We start from the raw sequence: 24,141 nt of genomic DNA on the forward strand, positions 1-24,141 counted from the left end.
TACCTAGAATTGGTGGAAAATGTAAATGATAGGTTCATTAAGGTCAGATTGAGACTTGAAACTGGTGTTACAGATATAATTCAAGGGAATGCACTACAAACAGGAAATATAGATATTGATCTAGAGCAATACCTTGAATATCTGGAAGGCCATATACAGGACAAAGAAGTTGTGATCATAGGAGACATGAGCACCTAAGTAGGTCAGGAAGGAAAAGGAGATGAAGAGATTATAGGACCATTTGGATATGGGAAGAGAAACAAGACTGAAGATATTTGGTAGACTTTTGTGGAAGGAATGAGCTGATCATTGGTAACACATGGTTTCTGAAAAAAGAAAAAGAAAAAAATAACAGGCAGAAGGTAACAAGACATAGCTGGGATAACAAAAATCAAAACTCTGATAGAATACATTTTGGTCAAGAAAGGTAACAGGGAAATATTGGTAGATATAACAGCCCTACCAAGTGAATCTTTTGAAGGAGATCACATAGTTGTTATAGCTAAGTTAAAAAAGGGAAAGATATAAAATATGACTGAGATTAGGCAGGGAAAGCTAAGGGTATGGAAATTGCAGGAGAAGGAAATAAATGAAGAGTTCCTGACACACATTAAAACATGTATACCTAAGGAAGAGTTTGGAAGGGTCGAAGAAGAATGGGCATGCTTTAAAACAGTCATGCTGGAGTCTGCAGAAAAGACCTGTGGAAGAGTATCAGGAAGGAAGAAAGATCAAGAAATGCTCTGGTGGAATGACAGGTTAAAAGATATAGTTCAAAAAGGAAACAAGCTTGGAAATGATAGCTGAGAAACAGAACCACAGAATGCAAAACAGAATACGGGCACTGCAGGAAGGAGTGCTCCAAGGTGGTTCAAGAAAAGAAAAAGAAATGCTGGCAAAAATCCACTGAATCTCTGCAAGAAGATACAACCAGAAGCAAAAAGATCTTATTCCAGTGGGTAAAAAGGAAGAAAAACTCAGGTGAAGGTGCTAAGTTCATTAAAAATGAACATGAGGAAGTGATGACACAGAAGCAGGATATATTGCAGAGGTGGGGAAAATACTTTGAACAGCTTTACAACGTGTAAATACCTCGGATTAAGGAGAAATCAAAGAACCAGATTTAGTGCAGATGGAAAATATGGACAACGAGGTGTCCATGTCAGAGATTGAGTAGGCCACTAAAAGAATGAAACGAGGCAAGGCAGTTGGAATTGATGAGGTTACCATAGAAATGATAATAGCAGCAAGAGCAATTGATCTACAGTGGTTGGAAAGACTCTTCAGAGTGATATGGAGAGAAAAGACTGTTTCAAAAGAGTGGACGAAAGGAGTCATCACACCAATTTTCAAGAAAGGAGACAGGAAGCAATGTGAAAATTACAGAGGAGTGACACTGATACCTCATACAGCTAAGATCCTTGAAAGAATCTTGGGTAAACGAATAAGAAACAGAGTAGAGGGAAAATTGGCAGAACACCAGCATGGATTCAGAAGAGGGAGGTCCACATTTGACCCAATATTTACAATGCTTTAAATGATGGAAAGTTATTGGGATTATGGAAAGGACACTGTAGTAACATTTCTAAACATTGAAAAGGCATATGGCATTGTCCCAAGGAATTTGATATGGAAAACTTTGACAGATGCACAGATTGGGAATGAAACAATGCAGACGGTGATAGCATTGTATCAAAATTGCGAAAGCTGTATTAGAACCAAAGTGGGTCAAACTGAATGGTTCAGAGCTGAGACAGGCATAAGACAGGGAAGTGTATTGTCTCCCTTACTCTTCATTATCATCATGTATAGAATTCTACATAATATCAAAGAGAAGATGAGGGCCAAGCAAGTAGTCTATGCTCTTTGCTGATGACATTGTAGTTTGGGGAGAAAATGAAGAGGAAGTACAGACACAAGTTGATTTATGGAATGACGAGATAAGAAATTTTGGAATGAAGATTAGTACTGTGAAAAACAAGACTTTGATCATGACAAGAGGTAACAGAAAACCCAGGGGAGTGATAAAAATAGGATATGGACCTCTTGAAGTAGTGAACATTTTTATATATTTGGGCAGCGTGATGTTACAAGATGGAAATTTGGATGGAGAAATTTATTTAAGAATACAGCAATCTGCAAGTTTCTACCAGTGCATGAGAGACATTGTATGGAACAAAGATGTGCTAATAAAGTGCAAGAATGTTTTATACACATCCTATTATAAACCTATACTGACCTATTCTTCAGCAGCCTGGACATTGACTAAGCGGAACCAAAGGAAGGTACAAGCAGCTGAAATGAGGTTCTTGAGGAGCATGCAGGGAAAGGTAAGATGAGATAGAATATGAAATGAGGAAAAAAGGAGAAGCATGGGAGTGTGTAAACTTCAAGAAGAGATTAATATAGCAAAGCTAAAATGGCTTGGTCACATGATGAGAATGCCAGGAAAGAGAATACCAAAGAGAACATTCATAGATACAGAGACTGCAATGAGGCCTAGGGGACTGCCTAGAATGAGATGGAGGAGTTCTGTTGTGGACTGTATTGCAAATAGATGACTTGATAGCAAACAAAGTACTAGAAGAGGTGTGGTGGAAAGATCAAGTAAGTTGGAGGGCTTTGGTACACTACCCTACCCAGAGAGAATCTGAAAAGAGAATGGATGTAGAAGAAGAAGAAGAGGAATGAGAAGGTATGGGAACTGAAGGAGTCAGTTCACTATCTCTTTATAGATTTATTCAAGGCATATGATTCAATCCATTGACAAGGGCTATGGAACATCATGATGAAGTTTGGCTTTCCCATAAAATTAATTAACATGTGCAAACTGTTTATGGATGGTAATGTTAGTTTTATTTGGCTCAAGGATAGAAAATCAAGTTCCTTCTAGAATAAAACTGGATTGAGACAAGGGGATGCACTATCTCCTATTCTATTCAATATTGCACTGGAGAAGATTATAAGGGAATTAGCTCTTGTACCTACTGGCATCATACTGGGGAGACAATGTAAAGTCCTTGCATATGCGGATGATATTGTTTTTATTGGCAGCAATGAATTAGAAATTAGGCAATTATTTGTGAAACTAGAGGAAATGGCAGCTAAAATTGCCTTCTAGGTGAATGATAAAGGGACACATTACATGGTTGTATGGAGACTGAATCATGAGGAGGTTGACAGATTGCCTTTTGGAAATACATATTTAAAAGAGTAGAGGAGTTTAAATTCTTTGGTGTATTAATCGATGAGCAAAACTGAAGGCAAAAGGAACACCAAGCTAGAATTAAGAATGTAAATAAGGCATTTTACTCTATGAGCCCTATACTAGGCTCCAAGTTTTTAATGAGAAGTGCTAAAATTATTATCTACAATACAATAATTTGACCAGTATTTCTGTATGGTTCCAAGACATGGAGTACAACTAAGAAAGAACAGCAGCAGTTGCAAGTTTTTGAGAATAAAGTTTATATAAAAATATTTGTCTCATGGTTTGATGCTATCTCCCAAAGTTGGCTGAAAAGATCTAATGATGAGATTTACACCCTCTCTCAACAACACACCATAATGGGTGTGATAGAATCCAACAGACTGTGCTGAGCTGGACATGTACTGAGGGTGCAGAATAACAGAGCACCAGAAGATCTATACAAGGGATTTCTTAATGGCAGAAGACCTTCAGGAAGACCCTGAAGCACCTAGAAGAAGTAGATAAACAAGGTATGCCAGACCCTCAAAATTGATAACTGGGAAGAGCTGGCTCAAGATAGAAAAAGATGCAAGAGGTATGTGAAATCGTCGCAGAAACTTCATGTCCCTCAGAAGCCTATAGAGTGAGTGAGTGAGTGAGTGAGTATAGGAATTATATGTGTAAATTACTGGAATCACCTATTAGGTTTTTTGCAGATGATGTTATACTCTGTAGAGTAGTAAATATGTCAAAGAATAGTGCGTGACTGCACAGAGGACTGAACAATATTGTGAGATGGACAGCAGACAATGGTATGAATGTAAATAGGGAGAAACTTCAGTTGGTACGATTCACCAAGAAGAAAATTCCCTTCAGGTTTAATTACTATGTTGATGGAGTGAATGTACCTCACACGGATCACATTATATATAAGGGAGGTTCTTCGCTGTGTAATCACATTAATAAGGTTGTAAATAAATGTTACATACCTCTTCATAAAGTTACGGGGGTTTGCGGGTTGTTGGAAGAAAGTAAAGGAGAAAGCATATAAGTCCAACGAGAGAGCATTGTTCCTGCATATGGTATCCAAACCAGGACTCCTTGATATGAGAACTGGAAAGATCCTAAGAAAAGCAGCACAATTTGATTTGTGTAATTTCTGATAAAAGAGTAGCATTAAGAAAATGTAGCAAACTATGGGCTGGGGAGATATGGGAGAAAGGAGAAAATCTGCTCAACTAATCAGTATGATTTACACTATGAGCAGACAGTTCGAGTGGAATTACATTACTAGCAGGGGTGGCCGTATCTTATGTGCTGAAGTGCTGCAGCACATTGCCTATTTGAAAAATAAATTACTTTAATAATATTATCTGCAATCAAATACAGTGCATTGAAAAAGATGTCACCAAAGAATAGGAAATTATTTAACTCCCCTCACAACCAGGTAACTAGTCGTGTGCTCCACGCTGGGTGGCTGTGCTCGGCTGTGTGATCATAGCTCAGCGAGAATTTCTAAGCTTTTTGCCAGAAAGCAGGCTTTTGTGCATGCGCGCCCAACTTTTCAGATAGGCTTGGGATCAACAGCCAAAACTGCCAAGACATCACTTCACAGCGATTCTTCGTTCGACCACAGAGAGGCAGCACTAGTCACACTTGCATCACGACTGAAATTAGAACGTGGCTCAGTAGTATTTAAGAGGAGATTGCTCAAGGCAAACGGGAAAATAAAATACTGTAGAGCTGTTCCCACCAGGTCTTTTAATAACAAAGAGGATAGAATACTCCCAACTTGCCTATTCCATAGCCACCTTTGTAAGTGGATAAACTATAAAAATTGTACTTTTTATGTTGTCAAAATAAGGACATGATATTGTGATATTCTTTAATAAAAATGTCTAGTTTATAAATGTCACTATAAAAATATAACATGTAATTTTGCATTACGATGTTGCTTGTTTCATTTCAACGATTTTGGTAACATTGGGAAGTTGGTTTTTGCGCGCTTACAATCTGCCATGTGGGTGACTTCCCTAGATGCAGGTCAATGATTCATTGATTGATTGCTTGATTATTACAATCAATAAATTAGACATGCTGCTATTTGTCTTTCAGTAGACTTAGATATATTATCTATTTTTGGCACTCAAACTTCTTATATACTGGTAGGTTCCAAATTGCAATGTTATCAATGAAATGTTTATTATCATACCATCTATACTTCTAATTTTTTATATTTTGACAAAATAAGACTGTAAGATTTAAATACTGCCTGTCCTTACAACTAGGTTAACAAATGAATAAAATTATAGATTTCAAGATTTGACCAAAACGAATTTCATATTGCCAGTTTATGCCCACTATTTAATTATCCATGTAAGCTACAAAGAAAAAGAGTAAATATCTGACCACAAAATTACAATAAACCAGGAGCTCATTATACCATCAAATCTCACTCAAGCCTGATCACTTACATGGGATTGGATCCAAGTGTATGGTTGGTACCATTATCCTTCAGGGTGATCAAGAAATTTTCATTACACTCTTCATCATAAGATGTGAAATCCTGAGGCTACATCCTCACACAAGGATAATTGGTAAAACTGAAAGACCATGCAAGGTGTTCTGATACTTGTGGTATTATTTCTTAGCATGGCTTAATATATTGTTGCTTATGGAGCAATATTACATGAGTGACAATGCTCTTCCTATATATTACTATCCTTAAGTCTGGTTACGCCTCCTCGAAAGTTATCCTAACGTTATGTAGGAGTGTAAGTATGCATGTCGTATTTATGCACTCCTACAGTATAATGTGTGGGCCCTGGGAAGCAACCTAGGGAGAGTCTCTTTGATCACCTTGAGACTCTGGCTAAATACGGATATGATGCGATTATAAGAACTCACCAAAAGGGTTCTCTCAGCCTCTCACACCTCAATTCTTCCATTTCTACCTACATACGGTGCCCCTGACAAGCCGAGCAACCCACTGTTATTTTCCCAAGACAACCTCATGGCTTTATTCAATCTCAAATTACATTCCGGGGTAAGTCCCCCAGTTGGTTCCCTGGGGTGGACAAGTTTGAGAAGAGCCTCAGAAAGTGCAGATTTATTAAAACCATCCTTAAGAGTCGTCAGAAAAATAGCAACCTGGAATGTGCGGGTTCTCTTGCAGATGGGAAAACGTCACATCATTGGAAGAGAAATGAAACTTCATGATCTGAACATACTTGGACTTAGTGAGACACATTGGAGAGGTTGTGGCTATTTTATGACTCAAACAAATAATACTGTATTAAATGTACAAAGACAAATCACTTGGCATCTAAAAGTTCTTGGTTTGGTTTCAAAATATTTGTCATGTGTTCATGGAATTAGAATAGAACCGTTGGTCCTGCTACAATCTATTGGAAACAAATGCACTGTCATAGTTGAGAATATACACAGTGATTGAAAGTTTATGTACATATTAGTTAAACGTCGACATAGAAATGAAGATCATAACCTGCTACGGTTTAGGATATAGAAAGGTAATTGGTGGCTAACAGGGATGCTGTAATAGGAACAGCAAGGGAATGCCTAGGAAAAACTGTATTTAAATTTGGGGAAAAAAATGAAAAATGAACATCTGGGTGGAATGATAAGTAAACATAAGTGGAAGGCATATCAAAAATGGCACCAAACAAGGACTGAATCAGAGTGGTAACTATACTTAGATGAAGGAAACAGTCCACGGCTGTTGAATCCAAGAAGAAGCCATGGGAAGATCTCAGCAATAACCTGGAAAGCTAGACAAGAAGCAGGGAAACCTTACTAGTCAGTAATAAAGAATCTTAGAAAGGGAGGGAAAAAGGAAATGAATAGCAGTTTATATAAATTAATAGTAGATCTCAGGAAATCAATGGTTTGTTGGAGGGAGTAATTTGAAAATTTTGTCATCATAAAAGGAAAACTTTCTGGTGATGTCATGAACAACTGAGCTCATGGGGATGATGTCACTGTTGTTAGTGAAATTACAGTTGAGAAAGTGGAACTAATGGTAAATAAACTCAATTGTCATAAATAGCAGGTTAGAAGAAAGTAGATCTGAAATGGTGTATATAGTGAGAAGCCAGGGTCTTGATGGCTTCATAGTCATAATATTAGTATGGAATGTTAGTAAGGTATCTTCTGATTGGGTGAAGGCAGTAACAGAACCTATCTATAAGCAAGGAAACAGGAAGGTTAGTAACAACAGTTGAGGTCTTCCATTAATCAGTATACCAGGCAAGGCATTTTGGAAAGGGGTGAGATCAGTGTTTGAGTGTATGTTGAGGAGGACCAGTATGGTTTCAGTCCACAGAGGGGCTGTAAGAATCAGACTCTCAGTATGCACCAAGGAATGGATGTTAGCAGTACTGGAGGATTATGGGATAAATTGTAGATTATTAAAAGCAATCAAAAGCAATTATGTTGACAATTGAGCTACAGTGAGAATACATACAGAATTATTCATGCGTTCAAGATACATAGAGCTGTTTGACAATGCTGTAATCATTCACCTTTGTGGTTCAGAGTTTACCTGGATCATCTACAGAAAGTTATAAAGTGACACTGAGGAGTTTAGTTATGTGGAGAATTAGTAAACTGTTAGGGCTATGCTGATGACTTGGTCTTGATGGTAGACTGTGTTGGAGGAATGCAACCTAATATCTCGAAACTTGAAAGGAGGTGCGATGCATATGATCTGAAAATTAGCCTTTCTGAGACTAAATAATGTGTTGTCAGTAGGAATGAAACTTGAGAGAACTGAATGTAAGTTTGTGAATACAAAACTGGAACAGTTAGGATGTATAATCCCTCAGGATTGTAGTATAGTTAGTGAGATGAAATCATGTTGTAGCAGAGCTAATGCAATGAGTTTACAGTTGCGAGCAACAGTTTCCTGTAAGACAGAAGTCAGCTCCCAGATTAAACTACTGTATCATTGTGCAGATCTGTTTTCAGAACACCTTTGCTTTATGAAATTGAATGCCGAGTGAACTGAGGTAAGTCATTCATAAGTTAGAAGAAACAGTTTGAAGGTAGAGAGAACAATCACTGGTAAAAACAGGTGGTAACAATGGAAGGAGGGCACTTGGTATGAGGAGATAAAGGCTAATTTTTGAAAAAACTTGATTGAAGAAACTATGTGCATAGATTGGCTTTGTTGTAGTAGGTCAATGAGGTAAATAGATCAGAATAGATTCCCTAGGATATTAATGGCCCGGTCATGGAGGTTAAGAAAATTATAGAGAGACCAAGTCACAGATAGTTACCCGACTCTGTTTCTAATGGTATAATATAATTGAACTAAATGAGGCCACAAAGGTAGTTACAAATATAGGATTGTGGAGACTTTTTAGTAAATTGCCAGCTAACTAACTGAACACTGAAAAGCATAAAAGTCTATAATATGAATGTGTTCTGCACCAGTATGAATGTATATAAAAGATAGAGCATTTGTTGAATGTTAATTATATATATAGTTTTTAAATTATTATTATAAACAGGAAATTAATTTCTAATCACAATGGTAAATCTGCCAAATCGATGGCCTAGATTGAATACCTCATATCTCAAAAAGTTCTTCCTATCCATTATTTCCCTTAAGACTGGTCATGCCTCCCAGCCACACATGAATATGCAGTCCATCAGAACAATGTTCATTGGGTTTATTCTCCTATGCTGATGCGTAAAGGAAAATGAACCTTATAAAATTATACTGTAGGAGTCAGTAAATATGTCAAGCAGACATACTTTCCTATAGTACGGTACGATAAGGTTCATTTTCCTTCACACGTCGGCGTAGGAATAAAGAACACAACGAACATTGTTCTGATGGACTGCGTATTCATGTGTGGCTGGGGGGCGTAACCAGTCTTAAGGGAAGTAATGGATAGGAAGAACTTTGTGAGATATGAGGTTTTCATTCTAGGCCATCAAAATGTTCCTTGGCAATGGATACCTTAATGGAAATAAAATTGTAGTTCTGTCAAAAAATGGACAACAATGCATCAATGTGTTTATAACAATCAGCTTGCACTCTCAGTCAAAGATGTACAAATGTGTTGAATGCATGGCATGTCCAAATAAGAGCAGTACGTATGGTTTGCAGGTTTCATTCATGTTACTTTGTGACTGAAAGGGGAAAGAATTCATTTTAAAAAGAATTCCATTGAGCAAATCTGTGTTGAAAGTGATAAACATCAATCTTGTAAATAGAGTGGAAGATCGTTCTTCACTTTTAGACAGGCCTAACAGAATTTACATCACTAGTATTCTTGATGACAGTACAGCAGTGTATGAAAGATTTCCAGGCTAATACAAACAAAATACTCAAACGATTTACTTATTTGTATTCCATTTCATGTCTTGCAAGATGAACAATTTTGTGAGTGGATAGCAATATCTATATGACTGAAACCTTGCTAAGTTATTAACTTGCCAAATTTTCTGAAGAATATCGCCAGTAAACTAAGTCAAAATGTGAGGAAAATTTTGTATATCTAGTGGTTGATGAAACAGATAATAGTAATCATAAGTTTGTGAATTTTCTTATCATTTCTTTGGGTGTTATGAGCAAGAAGCACGGTCATGTGAAAATAAAAATTGTTCTCATTTGAAATGTTGATGTTACAGTTAATGAAAACTTGATACACTAGATTTTAGTGATGTTCACAGAATTGATTTGGTTGTTTTAATGTAAGACATTACTCTATACATACTTGCTGCTGGCAGGTAGCTCATTGGGGCAAGTAGCCAATGTCAGGTAAATATCACAGCATAACTTTAATACAGTTTGACATTGAATAAACTTATAACATAAAGCATAACCAATTTAAAATGACTGGCTGAAACTGAAGCCTTACAATCTCTTCCCAGATTTATGACTGATATTTCAGATGGATTTGTTGGACAAATACAAGGTTTGGAATTAGATAATATTTTTTCAAATAGTCTATTTGTGACTGTGGACTTGGTTTTCAATGAGAAAGCTATGAAATGGGTGTTGAGGCATGATTGTAGACAAGTCACAAGAAAAGATCTTATTACTTGCAAAGTGTGCATGACGTTTTGTGGAATATTTCCAAATTTCCCTCTTGTTGATGATGAATTGGAGATTTACCCTGCAAGTAGTATTGTAACAACTGTCAAACCAGTCAATTTAACCAGGGGAATATTTACATTCCCTTTTGAAATTAATTGTTATTAAAAATTGACAATGTTAAAACATTCTGTAATTCTAAAATTATAACTGTTAATCAATTTTATTGTTTAAAAATTTTTCTCAGTTGTAATGGTATGTATCTGCATTGGAAGTGTTGAATTATGCTGAAAGTGGCTAGCCTGAAATACTATACATTTGAGATTCCTTACTCAAGTTGTTTACGGGCATACATCTTGGGACATGCAGTAAATATCAAAAAGTCATATTTGTATACAATTGTAAAAATGATGCTGAATCATTTTCAGAATGTAGGTATAAATGTAGACCAAAATGTTCAAGAATTTAATTTGTAAACTGCTTATAAACTGATTATATTTAGTTTTAAATGGAAAATATTTGAATTCCAAAGTAACCCATAAAATGAAGGTAAATGATGAATACTGCACACTTACTAGGTGAAAGTATTCTATAACAAAGTGAGATCCACAATCTGGTGTCACTATGAACTGAGATGTGTATTAGACCTGAAATTATTAGACCTCACCCAGCTTTCTGAAATTAACTGCAAACGTATTTCTGGGATAATGATTAGTTATTGAAAACATTAACAGATTAGACTCCTAATTTCTGATATGTAATTACAAATTTTTTTTGATAGGCTACATTTAGTACTGGTTATATAGATGAGAAGAAACAAGAAAATGTTTAGTCCAGCCTTTATATTTGACCTGATCATTCCTGTTCCCTATGTTTCAAAATCTTATCATATACATATGTTTGCTTATTAGATTATTTTCATACTGATTAAACAATAAGGCATATTATTTATACAGTCTATGTAGTGTAGCAAAATGTGATATGTATTTTTCCTGATCAAATGATCACAGTGGAATACTGTGTAGGAGGGATACTGACTGGAAGGTGACTGGGGATTTAAATGAGACTATGGAGTGCATATGTGGGAAAATGGGAGTGAAATTTCTAGATCCTAATGGGTGGGTAGGAGATAGGAATCTGCGCTCAAATGGCCTTCACTTAAATCGCTGTGGTACGTATGAGTTAGGAAATTTGTTTAGAAGGGTAATAGGGAGGTACATTCAGTGAAACGGTGTTGTCTAGGGAGCGGTGATGAGGGTACAGAGATCTGGAAGTCAAGTAGGGATGACATAAAATGTTAGTGTTGAACTGTAGAAGTATTGCAAAGAAAGGAATAGAAATAATAACTTAATAGATATATATTTACCAGATATTGTAATAGTAGTTGAATCATGGCTGAGAAATGATATAATGGATGCAGGAATTTTCTCATGGAACTGGAGTGTGTATCGTAGAGATAGTATATGAATGGTGGGAGGGGGAGCATTTATTCTGGTGAAAGAAGAATTTGTAAGCTACGAAAAGGTTAAAGATGAGAAACATGAAGTTCTAGGTGTAAGGCTCATTTCTAAACATAATAGGCAACTTGATGTCTTTGGAGTTTACTGACCGTCAAATGGTAGTGCTGAAATGGATTCAGAATTATTTGATAAGATAATCAGCTATGTGGGAAACGACATGGAAAGGAATGTGATTGTAGCGGGAGATTCTAATTTACCAAATGCCATTTGGGAAGAAAATGCGAACGACAGGAATCATGACCAACAAATGGCAAATAAGCTAATATAAGAAGGAGAGCTGATTCAGAAAGTGACAGAATCAACTAGAGGGAAAAATATCCTGGACGTGGTGCTGATAAAACCAGATGAGCTCTATAGAGAAACCGAAGTAACAGATGTTATTAGTGATCCTGAAGCTGTTTTTGTCATAGTTAAAAATGAATGCGATAGAAATGAAGGTTTCAAAGTAGGACTATTAGGCAGTACCATATGGCTGATAAAGCAGGCACGAGGCAGTTTTTAAAAGTAACTATGATCGGTGGAAAACGGTAAATAAAAATGTAAACAGACTCTGAGATGGGTTTAAAGAAATTGTTGAGGAATGTGAAAACAGGTTTGTACATTTCAAGGTGGTAAGGAACGGTAAAGACTCACTTTATTATAATAGAGAAATAAAGAGACTAAGAAGGAGGTGCAGATTGGAAAGAAATAGAGTTAGAAATGGCTGTGGAAGTAAGGAGAAACTGAAGGAACTTACTAGAAAATTGAATCTAGCAAAGAAGGCAGCTAAGGATAACATGATGGCAAGCATAATTGGCAGTCATACAAATTTTAATGAAAAATGGAAGGGTATGTATAGGTATTTGAAGGCAGAAACTGGTTCCAAGAAGGACATTCCAGGAATAATTAATGAACAAGGAGAGTGTGTATGTGTTGATCTTCAAAAGGTAGAAGTATTCAGGCAGCAGTATGTAAAGATTGTTGGTTACAAGGAAAATGTCCAGATGGAGGAGTATTAAATTTTACATATGATGACAAAGATATTTACAATAAGATACAAAAGTTGCAAACTAGAAAAGCAGCTGGAATTGATAAGATTTCTGGGGATATACTAAAGACAACGTGTTGGGATATAGTACCATATCTGAAGTACTTGTTTGATTATTGTGTAGTTGAAGAAGTTACACCAAATGAATGGAGAGTTGCTATAGTAGCCCCTGTGTATAAAGGAAAGGTTGATAGACATAAAGCTGAAAATTACAGGCCAGTAAGTTTGACATGCATTGCATGTAAGCTTTGGGAAGGCATTCTTTCTGATTACATTAGACATGTTTGCAAAATTAATAACTGGTTCGATAGAAGGCAGTTCGGTTTTAGGAAAGGTTATTCCACTGAAGCTCAACTTGTAGGATTCCAGCAAGATATAGCAGATATCTTGGATTCTGGAGGTTAAATGGACTGTATCGTGATTGACCTGTCTGATAGGGTGGATCATGGGAGACTACTGGCAAAAATGAGTGCAATCGACTAGACAAAAGAGTGACTGAATGGGTTGCTATATTTCTAGAAAATAGATCTCAGAGAATTAGAGTAGGCGAAGCTTTATCTGACCCTGCAATAATTAAGAGGGGAATTCCTCAAGGCAGCATTATTGGACCTTTATGTTTTCTTATATATGTAATTGATATGAGTAAATAAGTGGAATCAGAGGTACGGCTTTCTGCGGATGATGTTATCCTCTATAGAGTAATAAATAAGTCACAAAATTGTGAGCAACTGCAAAATGACCTAGATAATGTTGTGAGATGGACAGTAGGCAATGGTATGATGATAAACTGGGTTAAAAGTCAAGTTGTGAGTTTCACAATTAGGAAAAGTCATCTGAGTTTTGATTACTGCATTGATGGGGTGAAATTTCCTTTTGGGGATGACTGTAAGTATCTGAGTGTTAATATAAGCAAAGATCTTCGTTGGGGTAATCACATAAATGGGATTGTAAATAAAGGTTAAAGGTCTCAGCACATGGTTATGAGGGTGTTTTGGGGTTGTAGTAAGGATGTAAAGGAGAGGGATTATAAGTCTCTGGTAAACCCTAACTAGAGTATGGTTCAAGTGTATGGGACCCTCACCAGGATTACTTGATTCAAGAACTGGAAAAAATCCAAAGAAAAGTAGCTCGATTTGCTCTGGGTGATTTGCGACAAAATAGTAGCATTACAAAATGTTGCAAATTTTGGGCTGGGAAGAACTGGGAGAAAGGAGATGAGCTGCTCGACTGAGTGGTATGTTCCGAGCTGTCAGCGGAGAAATGGTGTGGAATGACATTAGTAGACGAATAAGTTTGAGTGGCATCTTTAAAAGTAGGAAAGATCACAATATGAAGGTAAAGTTGGAATACAAGAGGACAAATTCTTGCAAATATTCATTTATAGGAAGGGGAGTTAGGGATTGGAATAACTTACCAAGGGAGATGTTTAACAAATTTCCAATGTCATTGAAATCATTTAAGAAAAGGCTAGAAAAACAACAGAAAGGGAATCTGCCACCTGGGCGACTGCCCTAAATGCAGATCAGTATTGATTGATTTCACACATGCAACCTGCTCATATGAATGTCCAGTAGAAATCACTTTTCAGTTCCATTCATTGCACCAGCATTAAAATAACCTGATTCTTACATAAAATTTTGTATTCTTATTTATGTCATCAGTCCATAGATGAGTTCAATGCAGCTCTCCTTGCCACCCTATCCTGTGCTGATCATTTAATCTCTACTTCATCCTACATCTGTACTAATCTGCTTGTCATATTCATACCTTGGTCCATGCCCACCGTTCTTATTGCCTACACTTACCTCAAAGTACAATTCAACAAGTCTTGGGTGTCTTTTTATTAGTCAAATTAAGCCAAATCAATCTCCTCTCACTAACAATATCCAGCAAGTCTTCATTCACAATTCGATCTATCCATCTCATCTTTAGCATTACTCTATAACACACATTTCCAAAGCATCAAATCTCTTTCTTTCTGTTTGAAATGAAATATTTACTTATAATTAAAATAATATGCCAGATAATTATTTTCTTTTCAAAAATGTAAAGTGCATCATTTTTGCATTTACACATTATCTCAAGGCATATGTTGGGATAAAACCGTCCACAAATTTATGAGGGAGCCTGTTACTATAAGCAAAGCCTGTATTCTTGGCCGTAGGTAAAAGTAACTGTCATTGAAAACGGTGATTGAACGCATCCATAATGGGAAATTCCTATATTCAGCATAATTTCAAGAGCACAGTCTCACCTGAAATTAATGTTACCTGTAACATTCTAGTAAAATGGAATGAAGGTTGCAGATTACATAATAACATACAGTAGTAGGTTTCAAGGGGACTTGCAGTTTATATTGCACCTTGACCACAACTTTATCTTTCATTTTGTACTTGCATATGGTACATAAGTGCTGGCCCTGCGGTGTACGGGTAGCATGCCTGCCTCTTACCCGGAGGCCCCAGGTTCAATTAACGGCCAGCACAGGGATTTTTACCTGGATCTGAGGGCTGGTTCGAAGCCCACTCAGCCTATGTGATAATAATTGAGGAGCTATTTGATGGTGAGAATGCGGCCCCGGTCTAGGAACCCAAGAATAACTGTCAAGAGGACTCGTTGTGCTGACCACACAACACCTCATTTTCTGCAGGCCTTTGGACTGAGCAGTGGTCGCTTGGCAGGCCAAGGACCGTCAGGGCTCCAACACCATGGGATTTGGTTTAGTTTGGTTTATATCATACATAGTTACTCAGTGAGATAAATAGCAACATATCAAAAGTGCTGTGTTTGTTCTCAAGAGGGAATGATGCAAGTATGAAGCATACTTTTCAAAGAAGAAACTAAATAGCATCACCTACATCAATATTAATATGGAAATCTGGAGAAGACTACGTGAAAAGCAAAGGGTGTTACCTTAATCTTATTGGTTCAGTTACTGCATGATTATGACAAGAGGTATTATATAACTTACTTTTTATAATATATTTAAAAGTACCTAAAGTAGGATGTAGGAGTGTCACTTATATACAAAGGAGGATCTAACCTATCTTGAGGGGATTGAATTCGTTTCAAATAGTCTACTAGTAAGGATATATGTTTCAAGTTTGATCATAGTATACCTGTACTCTCAAATTGCTCTCTTGGCTTCTCAGCCTACTATTGTATTACATTAAGAGAGATTAGAATCAATCAGCTATAGTGTGTAACACCGAAGGTTACCGTTACAGAACATGAGAGGCAACCTACATCAATTTTGTGTCATTTAATAACCTATTATTTACTTTCACCTTCATTCATGAGTTATTTCACAGCTGTGTGGACCATTGTCTTATATCTGGCTACAGGCATTAATTGACTTTCCAGTGACTTGCTCTGATAATACAGCAGACTGTAAGTGCAATAAGTCTCCAAACCTTGTTGAACACTGTTTAATAACTTTACTCCATAGAAGCACCAACGGCTGTGGTTGGAAGAGACTTTCTAATTAGGTTGATGGTCCCTTCAGTAGAGAAATTTATACTGAAAATCATCATGCATCAACTGTTACACATGTTAGGAAGGGTTTTTCATACCTGTAGGTCAACCAGAAAAGTTAATACTCACATTGTTTTGGATATATGTATTAAGGTCATGCATGAATCACTGCCTCAGTATGTGTGTAGTGGATGTGTGAAGTTGTGTGCAGATCTATGTTAGATGGAAGATATTACTGGATACCATATTATGTACTACCATTTGCTGAGTTACATTAAACATCCTTCTCCAGACAGCACCATGCAGGTTTGATATAAATCTATCAAAGTTTCAGCTGGAAACATGGCAAAACACAGCAAAACAGAGTAAGTAGGCTGTGTGCTTTCAGTCATGTAGTTGATAGTTTGTATTCAGGAGATGAAGGTTTATAACCCCACATTCAATAGTCCTGAACAAGGTTTCCATAGTGTCTCAGTTTCATATCAGAGAAAAGTTTTGTCTATATGGTAATGAAGAACATTAACACTCCTTTCCCAATCCTGAACCTTTCCTATCACATCATCTACAGAAGACATGTCTATGTCAGTGCAGAGTAAAAAAAGAAAACGTAACTCTAACGTGGAAATTTACAAAATGGTAAACAAATCAGTGGCTAATACATCCAAAAAATGATAAGGAAATATTATCAAACTTTTTATATCTAAGTTAGTTGTTTGAGAAGGAGAAAAATCATAGCCAGGTTATAAAACAGGACACAATTTTCTGTGGTTTGTATCCTCCTTTCTCTTTCACAAGCAATTTCCTAAGACCAGAGGTGAAAAATACCCACAAGAATTAAAATATGATTGAAAATGAAAATGGTATGATAGCAAAATGTCAGTTTAAATGACCTCCAATAAGGACCGAAAAGAATACACTAAATAATATCAAACTCAGCTTTAGGGAACAATTCAGTCTTCTTGTTGGTAGACACATGATCACGTATGAGGTTGCAACCCATTAATTTGTTCAATCAATCAATCAATCAATCAATCAATCAATCAATCAATCAATCAATCAATCAATCAATCAATCAATCAATCAATCAATCAATCAATCAATCAATCCTGATTTGCATTTAGGGCAGTCACCCAAGTGGCTGAGCTTCTACCTATTGTTTTCATAGCCTTTCCTTAAATTATTTCAAGGAAATTGGACATTTATTAAACATATTCCTTGGTAAGTAATTCCAGTCCCTAACTTCCCTTCCTACAAATGAATATTTCTCCCAATTTGTCCTCTTGATTTCAGACTTTATCTTTATATGGTGTTCTTTCCTACTTTTAAACACACCACTCAAAGTTATTCATCTTCTAATACCATTCCATGCCATCTCTCTACTGTCAACTTGGAGCATACCACTTAGTCAAGCATCTCATTGCATTTCTCCCAAGTCTTCCCAGCCCAAACACAACAACATTTTTGTAATGCTGCTCTTTTATCAGAATCACCCAGAATAAATTGAGCTGCTTTTCTTTTGATTTTTTCCAGTACTTGAATCAAGTAATCATGGTGAGGGTCCCATATACTGGAACCATATTCTAGTTGGGGTCTTACAAGCAAATTATAGCTCTGTCCTTCACATCCTTGCTACAACTCCTATATACCCTCATAACCATGTGCAGAGATCTATACCCTTTGCTTACAATCCCATTTCTGGCGATTACCCCAATGAAGGTATATACAGTAATCCCAACAAGGAACTTTCTCCCCATCAATGCAGTAAGAAAAACTGAGAGGACTTTTCTTTTTTGTAAAACCCACTACCTTACTTTTAACCCCTTTTATCACCATACCATTGCCTGCTGTCCATCTCACAACATTAACGAGATCATTTTGCAGTTGCTCACAAACTTGTTACCTATTTATTACTCTATATAGAATGACATCATCAACATAAAGTATTATCTCTGATTCCAATTCTTTACTCATATCATTTATATATATATAAAATATAAAGGTCCAGTAATACTGCCTTGAGGAATTCCCCTCTTAATTATTACAGCGTCAGCAAAAGCTTTGCCTACCCTGATTCTCTGAGATCTGTTTTCTAGAAATATAGCCATCCATTCAGTCACTCTTTTGTCTAGTCCTATTACACTCACTTCTGCCAGTAGTCTTCCATGATCTACCCTTACAAATGCCTTTGGTCAATTGTGATATTGGCCATTTGACCTCCTGAATCCAGATATCTGCTATATCTTGCTGGAATCCTACAAGTTGAGCTTCAGTGGAATAATCTTTTCTACACCCAAAATACCTTCTATCAAACCAGTTATTAATTTTTCAAACAAGTCTAACATAATCAGGAAGAACAATTTCTCAATGTTTATATGCAATGCATGTCAAACTGACTGGCCTGTAATTTCCAGCTTTAGGTCTATCACCCTTTCCTTTATACACAGGGGCTACTATAACAATACTCCATTCATTTGGTATACCTGCTTCATATAAACAATAATCAAATAAGTATGGTACTTCAGATATTATACTATACCACTACCCATTGTCTTTTGTATATCCCCAGAAATCTCATCAATTCCAGCTGCTTTTCTAGTTTTGAACATTTATATCTTATTGTAAATGTCATCATTATCATAGGTAAATTTTAATACTTCTTCAGTGTTAGTCACATCCCCTATCTGGACATTATCCTTGTAACCAACAATCTTTACATAGTGCAGTCTGCCTTTAGAAGATCCTCGCATACACATTCCCCTTGTTCATTAAAGATTCCTGGAATGTCCTTCTTGGAACCTTTTTCTGCCTTAAAGTACCTATGCATACACTTCCATATTTCACTAAAAATTTTACGACTGCCAATTATGCTGGCCATCATGTTATCCTTAGGTTACTTTCTTTGCTAGATTCAATTTCCTAGCAAGTTTCTTCAATTTCTCCTTACTTAGACAGTCATTTCTAATTCTATTTCTTTCCAACCTTAGTCTACTTACTTTGCTGTTATAACACAGTGCATCTTTACCATTCATTATCACCTTTAAAGGTACAATCCTGCTTCCACATTCCTGAACAATTGCTTTAAACCCATCCCAGATTAAGTTTACATTTTTATTTACTGTTTTCCACCAATTAAAGTTATATTTTTTAAATGCCCTCATGCCTTTTTTTAAGCCATATGGCACTGTTTAATTATCCTACTTTTAAGACCTTCCTTTCTATCACTTTATTTTTAATTATCTCAGAAACAGCTTCGTGTGATCACTAATACCATCTATTACTTCAGTTTCTCTATACAGCTCATCTGGTTTTACCAGCATCACAACCAGAATATTCTTCCCTCTAGCTGGTTCCCTCACTTTCTGAATCAGCTGTCCTTCCCATATTCAGTTATTTGCCATTTGTTGATCATCCTTCCTGTCGTTTCATTACCTTCCTGATTGACATTTGGTAAATTGAGGTCACCTGCTACAATCACGTTTCTTTCCATATCTTTCCCAACATGCTGATTATCGTATCAAATAATTTTAAATCAGGGTCAGTGCTTTTCTTTCATGGTCTGTACACTTGAAAGACATCAAGTTGCCTATTATTAGATACAAAATACAAAAAAATCCTTTGTGAGAAAGTTTTCAATATGAAATATGATTCATACACATGCCTATTTCCCTGAATGATTCATAGCAAATCGGTCCATCCAGTCAGTGGACTTAACTGGTTGTTAAATATTCTTTAAATTATATACTGTATTGTCTATGACTGTACTGGATAACAGTGTTTTTGCCTTATTAGTATTTTAAAACACTTTTGAAAATACATTTTACAGATAATCTTGACCAGTTGAATTCACCACAACTCAAAGCTCAATAAATGCAATATTGTATGGTTATTGATGAATCCTAGGATACTTTGGTAATTTGTTCAACAACTATTTCCAAATATTAAAAATCATAGTTTCTGCATCTACACAATGACTGAACTTCCCAATACAAGATATTCTTCATTCATTGCAGTTCTATGTGGGTGCATATTGCTATCCATAAACATATATATATACCTCCTGCTGAAACACTACAGAACTCCATATATTGCTGCAGAATTACATGCAAATATACTTGGGATGATAAGAGTTCCCGTTTCAGAGACAGAATGACATATGTTACATGTAGTCAAAAATAAGTCATCCTCTACCATGCCATCACAAAGTGTGCATAGGCAGTTATACCACCTTTAGTTCTACGGAAAACAAGCAGGGTTGAACCATTATATGACAATCTTTATATGCAAGCCACAGGAGGTACTACTTTTTGCAGAATCTAAACTACCTTATCATGACTTTTGGCTTCATAAATCTCACTTCCATTGAATCACAGCTATTTTGGTTAAATGTTAGCAACTCTAGTCACCCTATTATAAAATCTTCCCCCAATATTTCTCAATGAAAACGTTGGTCTTTGCAGAATATACTTGGACTCCTTTCAAATCCACTTAAAACCCATACTTCCCCTGCCAAAACATAATATTGGCTGAACAAAGCCAGGCAGAAACTTAAGTCTTTTTTCTTTGTTATGTGTTTCACATCACACAAATGTACAGGAATCTCACAGTTACAATGATGAAACAGTGTACCCATCTCACTCACTCTGTGTTGTGGTCATCTTTCTGGGTACATGAATCTTGCTTGTGTTATTAACAGTTGAAACTAAGTTTAAAGAGAATTGTTTAAGTGAATGCAGGAAGGTTCATAAAAAATCTGTTCGCATTTGCTAATCTACTGAGTAGAGCCAAATATCATTATTCTCATATGAGGTTATTGTGTTAAAACATCAACTAAGTCACCAAATTGTTAGCTCATATTTCTAACATATTGAAACATCTTGTTTGGGTACACTGAGCTCCTTTTACAATACATTTCATTCTGTATACCTACATTCCAAAGCCATCATATAGTTCTGTCCTGTATTACATCATCACCACCACCACCACCACCATCATCGTTATCATTGTCATCATCACAACTGTTAGCATGGTTATACTGGGCCATAGTCTAACAGAAACACAGTTTGCAACAATATAATATCCACTGCACTACTCTGGTCAGTTGTGCAATGGTACATTACTTCAGCTAAGAGGTAGAAGTGAACTTGTGCACATAAGTGTACATGGAGCAACAATGTAACTAGACTTTACTTTTGGAGGTAGCAGGGTCCTAACCTACCTAACAGTAGCTTACCTATTTATATAACTAACATGGGATATTTTAAGTTTAAAAATTTCTGTTCTCTCCAGAGCAAATTTATTTTACTCAATTACACAACTAGTTGTAATTATTTAACTCTGTTGATGCGCCCTGTTCATGACATACTTCTATTGTATTGTGAGCCTTAAACTGGCATATCCTGGGATCAAGACATGTGCTACCACTAGGCTTAGGCTACCCCTTTCTGATGGTTGGCTTAGTGACTGTCAAGTATAAAGCGTTTTGAGTTGCAGTCAATCGCGAATGAAGAAGCCTGCTGTGTTGTCAATTCTGCTCCATAAGCTACTGCCCTGGCCTCTGCTACTGTCAATACTCAATACCTAATCAGTGGAGATGGTAGCCTAAGGTTTAGCAAATTGAAGTCCCTAGCTTTGTGGCTAAATGGATAGAATGCTTGCCATTTATCTGATAGCCCCAGTGCTATTCTCAGAATCAAACCCATCATACTATTTATTCCCCTTGCTTGGGGTCTGGGTATTTACGATGTCTTCGCCATTCATTTCATCCTCATTAGATCACTGCCATGCCTATACAGATGCCATGCACTATTATTACTATTTTCAAGTCAAGTCAGAAGTTTTCTGCTACCGTATGTGACAGTATATGAAACCACCTATGACTGTCTGGCCTAGGGTTGGGCGGTCATTAACCAAACCTGATACCCCATAAGAGAACAATGGCTTTGGGCATATGAGTTCCATAATGGGACACTTAATGAGGCCCCTGTGGTTGACATGCCTCACAAATTCATTAAAAATCCCTCAGTAGCAGCAAAGGTGGTGAATATGGACTTTGGGATAGGAAAGGGCTAGGAGTGGTGAAGAAGCTGCTGTGGCCTTAATGAAGGTACAGCCCCAGCATTTTCCTGGTATGAAAAGGGGAAACCATGGAAAACCATCTCTAGGACTGCCGACAGTGGGGTTTGAACGCACTATCTCCTGAATACTGGATACTAGCTGGACTTAAGTGACTGCAGCTATCGAGCTCAGTGGAGCCTGCACCTTCATGTACTCCACCATTACTGCCCGCACAAAAGAACAACAGAAACAGAAAATGAATATTACTTACCTAGGTAAAATGAATTTGAACTCCATGTTAAAACATAGATAAATTCAAACACACATTTGAAATGTTGAACAAGTATAATGAAAAGATAGCAGCATTACAAGACTCTCAACTCACAGATGAAGATGCAATGGAAAACCCAATATTATCAGATCATTAAAGGGAAACTGGGTAAGAGGGTGATGAAGACAGTTCCACAACTGGGTAGTGGCTTTGCTCTATACCATAGGATAGTTGACCATATATTAGAATTCATCTCTCCCAGTGGCAGAAAATGCTCACTATCCTTCAGATCCTATAACATTGCATACACCATAGTGAACTTAAAGGCACCTGCAAATGACATCAATAGGAAAGATGAGTACTACTGGAACACCCTTGAAGTGACCATAGACAAGATCCCAAACCACCACACCACAATACTCATGACCGACTTTAATACACAAGTAACTAACCTCATTTTGGTCCGTATTGAAGATACAATAAGTAAAACTCTTTCAAGATTAAAATTTTGTGTCCACCTTTTCAATACACAATAATTTTAATCTTGAAAGTGTTTTACTTCAACACACAAGTTAGCAAGAAGAATAAACACCATAGGGTAGTAGGCAGTTACCCAGCCCACAAAAGGATCGACAGAAATGGCAAGCGACTCATAGACCATTGTGACAACCTGGTCCTAAAATCAACTGTATTAAAGTGATTGCCTAGGAAGGCCATGACCTGGAAGAGTCCAGATCTCATACTGGGTGAATTTCAGATAGACCATGTGACTATTGACAGGAGATGCCACAGGGAAGTTTGGAATGTCAAGGTCTTGAGAGGAGCCAACCCAAAATCTGACCCCTATCTCTCCCTAGTAAAGACCAACCTATAACACTTGAGAAGAGCACACAAAATCCCCAAAGGTCTTGAGGATACCAAGGTTCAACAACCAATGGCTGAGCAATGTGGATTGTGACTTCCAGACTACCCTTGAGAAGGTAACACAGAAACAAGGGTGGCTTACACTACAAAAGGCTCTACTCTATGCCTCTCAAGAAACAATCCCTACATAAACCAAGAAAGGCAACGACCTTTGGTTGACCACAGAGTATGATCAAGAACTAGAGGAAAGGTGCAGAGCCTGGATCAAGTGGAACCAGAGGAAGGATGAGCCCAAGCATCAGGCTTTCATTGCACAAAGAAAAACAACAGCGAGCATCAACCACAAAACTAAGAGGAACTACAACAAGTCTCAAATACAACAGGCAGAAGAAGACTTCAAGAGAAACAATTCAAGAGACCTCTATAAGGGACTCAAGAAACAGTCTACCACATATACGGTCCCCACCCTTCATTTTCAAGGGCCAGATGTGAAGCTCCAAATAAATACAGAGACTGCACCAACACCTATGCAGAGTACTTCCAGAAATTCCTCATTGTAGAAGAACCTAAAGAGAGACTGACCTTCATTGAGCCCACTGTCAGAAATCCGGTTTCTGTACCTTCCAACAGGGAAGAAATAGAGATCATCAAAAGCTTCAAGAACAACAAGGCCCC

The sequence above is a fragment of the Anabrus simplex genome, chromosome 2 (assembly GCF_040414725.1).
Source record: "Anabrus simplex isolate iqAnaSimp1 chromosome 2, ASM4041472v1, whole genome shotgun sequence".
NCBI classification, from domain to species: domain Eukaryota; kingdom Metazoa; phylum Arthropoda; class Insecta; order Orthoptera; family Tettigoniidae; genus Anabrus; species Anabrus simplex.